The sequence below is a fragment of the Micropterus salmoides genome, unplaced genomic scaffold (genome assembly GCF_014851395.1).
Source record: "Micropterus salmoides isolate LMB-PRFRI ecotype aquatic unplaced genomic scaffold, ASM1485139v1 Ms_hic_scaffold_15, whole genome shotgun sequence".
In the NCBI taxonomy this organism is placed as follows: domain Eukaryota; kingdom Metazoa; phylum Chordata; class Actinopteri; order Centrarchiformes; family Centrarchidae; genus Micropterus; species Micropterus salmoides.
In genome coordinates this window covers 27,462,845-27,467,876 of record NW_024040596.1, presented here as the reverse complement: position 1 = coordinate 27,467,876, position 5,032 = coordinate 27,462,845, and positions in this window count along the sequence as shown.

Below are 5,032 nucleotides of genomic sequence, written 5' to 3'. Positions count from 1 at the left end.
TTTTTTTATTTTGTTCATTTAATGAAGAGACCACATCCTTGGATCATTATTGTAGTATTCTTGTTTCATTTTTTGCAGAAAAAGTAAAGGATCAATCAATTTTCCTAACACAGAAATTAATATAGTTTTCCGTTGTGCTGTGAAAAAAAAAAACTGATGTTGAATATTTGACATTTTGTATCCATAATTGGTGTTAATAGGGTTAAGGTCGACACATTCTCTTCCAGTTTCTAAAATCTGAGGATTTGCTGTGTTTCTCTTTTGCAAACTAACTAAATTTTTCAGCATGTTCCGCAGTGGTAACATTCACTCAAATTCTGCCCTTAAGTACTCTTTTAAGGTACTTGTACTTTACTGAAGCTAGTCAATACTTGTGTTACATATCAAAGGGAATATTGCACTGCACTGTACTTATTGTGCTCCACTACATTTATTTGACAGCTGTAGTTACTTGTAACTTTGCATGTAAAGATTTTACCTGCAAACATGTAAACTGGAAAAAACTATGATGCATTTTTATATATTAAACTGCTGCACAGTTAACAATGTTGTAAAAAATAATGCTGCTTACAAGCTAATGCATCAATAATAAAAATTATAATAATTCTGAAAGGGGTGATTCTACATAACGATTACTTAGTACATCGTTCTGACACTTTTTCTATTTTTACGCTGCGGAATAAGAACTTTTAACTAGTAGAGGATCGAAGTACTTCTTCCACCACTCATATCCTTATTATTCGATTACTAACGTTAAATCAATTTATCCAGAAAAGTATGCAGAGAAGTCTCCACAAACATAAAATGGGGTGGGGATGGTGCAGCGAATAAGATGTAGATTTCAGAATTTGACAGTGTTTAAGGGAGAGTCAGCTGCATTATTTAATAAACCAATAAAACCATAGACTTACAATCAAGCATAAAATTGGTGATTCACATGATGTTTTATAGAAATATCAATTTAACAAAATAAAAACCCATATTAGGTCAACTTAAGGTGACCAGGGTAGTGACTGTTTTCAAAGAAGGACCCTGTAAAGTCCCGGGGTCTAGTACTAAAGGGCTGATACAGACATCTCCATTCAACACTGACTTCTTAATTTAGCCGTGAACAATATCTCAGTGGCTCAAAATATGTTTATGGTTGTTATTTTCACATCCTCACCTTTGTTGCTCTTCTTGGCAGTAGTAGTAGATCTGCCATCGGTACATGTCCTGGACATTGTGAGAAAGCATTACATTGTTTAAGTGGTTAAATGACACAGACATACTATTATTTAGAGTGCTTCAGTTGATGCTTGAGGTGGCCACAGCAGAGTGAGTAGCCAGCAGGAAACATCCAAGGTGAACGTGACCACAAAAGAAGATTGCAACAGCTTTACATAAGTGAATCCACAGGAATGTAACTCTGACAACAACAGAAAATTAAAACGTCAGCCAAGTGATGTAAAGTATACATTTTGGCCAGAACCTTGCAGCCCTGATCTCACCGCAGGGGTGCTTATAGTCAGTCTTTACTGTCAGTGAAGTACCTTAAGGATTTGTCTCATAACCACGTCTCTTTTCTGCTTGTGATATCATGGAGTATGCTGATTTAGGGTGGGTTTCCCAGTGATAACAGTCTGCTGTTAACTACAGTGATTCCTCCAAACCTAAGCCAGGCTGCTCCACCTCCTTACTGTTACTTGTGCTGCAGGTGCCAAAGGAAACAGAAGGGATGTGTGTCTATCATAGCCGGTCTCAATAACAGTGCTACAGTTCTTGGTTATGCCTGGATACAGTTGCACAAAACAGCCATTGTTGCTGTGTGATTAGACTGTACCACACATGCACAAATATATAATTAGGTAATGTTCACTACAATGGCCAGTACCTGTCAGCATACAGCTCTCTGTGGAGTGGATGAATGGAGGTGTCTGTCTGACATGCAGAGAAAAGAAGAAAGAGAGAAGGAGGAGGGAAGGTGGGAATACCTAATTGCAGGCTGTATAGTGATACAGGAGACGAGGAATGTGTCTGACAAGCACATCTCTGATCTCTTGAGCGGAGGGAAGTCTGCTAACAGTCAACAAGGATATGGTTGGCTTGTGGGTGACTTGACAGAGTGAAGTAATTTCCAGCAGGCTTCAAATTAGGGGATGTGTGTGTGTGTGTCTGGGGGGTGGGGAGTCTAAATCTTTGTCTAAACTGTTGTGCCCTCTTGGTGAGAAAGAAGAGGCTTGGCTTACTGAGAGAAAATTGACATTTCCTGCCTCCTGTTCCCGAGCAACATAGTAAATCTTTATCCCATCGGGGAGCAGCCTGAGATTCTTAACGTTTGTTAGTGAGTTCAAAGATTTGGGATAAAGTTCAATGCCGACGAGGCCATCTCACAGTTTTAATCGCGCAGCCAGAAGAGCCCAGGAACACATAAGCAATGTTATGTTTAATATCACTTATAAAAACACATTTGTTGCTATAAAGTCAGGATTCATGATGTATTTTCAGATACTGAAATAAATACATTAAAAATGTAATAACTGAAAGTTATTACATTTTCAATACATGTCTGGCATTATTTTCACAGCTGGATCACTCCTATCAGGGTGTCCGCACCCAGGGAAGCAGTGCTCATGTGGGCAGCAAAGAAAAAGTAAAAATAAATTGGGAAAGTCCCATTACTAAGTGATGTGGGTACAAACCAAAAAACATTAAAGCATGTACATTTTCACTGTTTATTGAAAAAGAGGTGAAAGAGGGAAAGGTAATTAATTGGTTTATTGGTTGATATATGGCTCCAAAGACCAAGTACCTAATTAGGCTCTTAGAAATGAGCTCTCTTTATCTGTGCTAAAGTTATGGACGTTTATAAGCTGTGAAGAGGAAATAACAATCCCAACTCAAGGTCCACTTACTGGCTTTTGCTGGCTGTCTTCATCAGCATATGGAGTTTGCCTGATAATGGCCCGATGAATTGTCCGACCAGTGTCTTACTTTCTGAGGCCCTGTGAGTCTAACCACTGGCTTTTTAAAAATAGTTCCAAGAGCCAGATGATATTATTTAATACATACACTGTTACACTCACTTAAACATAAAATTGGGGTTCACATAATATTTTATAGAGATCTCTTTAATTTAACAAAACAAAAACCCATATTATATCTCTAAATAGGACGTTGCAAAGTGCTGGGGACTTCTTAGTCCAGCCATGAACAATATCTTAGTGGCTCAAAATGTGTTTAAGATTATTATTATCATGTGTAAAACCGTTTGTTCCTCCTCTTGGCAGTAGTAGTAGTGGTTGAGTGACACAGACTTACTATTATTTAGAGTGCGTCAGTTGATGCTTGAGGTGGCCACAGCAGAGTGAGTAGCCAGCAGGAAACATGGTCCAGGATGATACTTGTACTAAAACATGACCACAAAAACTAAGATTGCAACAGCTTTACAGATGTGAATCCACAGGAACCTTACTCTGACACAACAGCAGCTTCAGTTTAAATCAGATGGTGGCAGGCAGATACTGCAAACACACACATACACACACACACTCACACACACACATACACACACACACACACACACACACATGTACACACACACACACACACACACACACAGAGTCATCAGTACAAGTACAATGTATAGCAGTTATTGCCAAAAATCTTCATTCAGCAACATAGAGAGACAGACAGGAGCCCAATAGCATACCACCCTCAGTCTGCCACACACACACACACACGCACACAAAGTCTCTGACATCAGAAAGGTTGGGTCCTGGCTTGGTGTATCCCCCCGCTATATCCCCCCGTCAGTGATTCACTGACATCACTTCCCCCCTAACAGCAACAAACGGTCGGGTTGTTGGGAGAGTCCACTGGATGAGGGGAGAGGAGGAGGAGGGGAAGGGGATGTTTGAGTCAACCCCATGGAATCCATGATATACTGTACTGGGCTTTGTGCTGGGAAGGGGAAAACCAGCTACATCATCCCTACTAAGCTTTTTTTTACTCGGCCTGAAGAACATCTCCTTTGTTTTGTTTTTTATTCTTCCTGATTCATCTGCTCTTCCTTTCATCACCATGGAATAGTATGTGTGAACAGTTAATGAGCCGAGGGGCTGAATCACGAAGGTGGGTCTGAGGTCCTGCTGGATGACCTACTGTACTGTAGCATGCAGAGCGGTGAGGCACTTCCACAGTTTTTGACATAGAAGCTAATTCAGAAATGAATTTTCTCCTGCAACTTGTGACAAATTGTTTTTAGGCGGAGGTTGCAATCCTGCGGTCCAAGTTTATGGAGTGGAAAATCTAATCATCCCAATCTTTTTGCAAATAAAAACAAGTTTGTTTTTACTCAATATCCAACTCTCCCACAGGATTTATGAAAGGAGGGAGTGTTCACGTTTTTTTTACATTACGTAATTCCACCTGCACCTTGTAAGGGATTTAAAATGTTTCACTATAGTTCAGGACTGTGTTTATGCTAAGTTACTTCATGAGCTGCTTATTTCGTCATCCTGTTATGCCTAGAACGGCGGTTCAGTGTATTGTGTTATACTCCCACAGCACTCAAATGAGATAAAGTACCCCTTCGTTGACACCACCTGTCATGTTCCCAAATATGTTCATTTGAACTGATTTTAAGCAACATGCTATTTTACACTGATCGTATCAAAGTGAATAGGATAACAGCTGGAATAGTTTATATTAACCTTTTATTAATATATGTTACAGTGGACACAGTAACACCTGGGTTTGATTCCCACTGAACACATCCACCAATGTGTCCCAGAGCAAGACACTAAACCCCTAGTTGCTCCAGAGGCGTGCGACCCCTGACATATATAGAAATTGTAAGTCGCTTTGGATAAAAGTGTCAGCTAAATGAGTAAATGTGATGTAATCTGCTGTCCATTATCTATCTATTTTGAACATTTACCCGAATTATTTTCAGCTGTTTATTTCAATAATTTTAGCTATTTCAACTGTTTATCCATCTATCTCAACCAGTTATCCATTCGATTTAGCTGACTATTTCAACCGTTTGAAG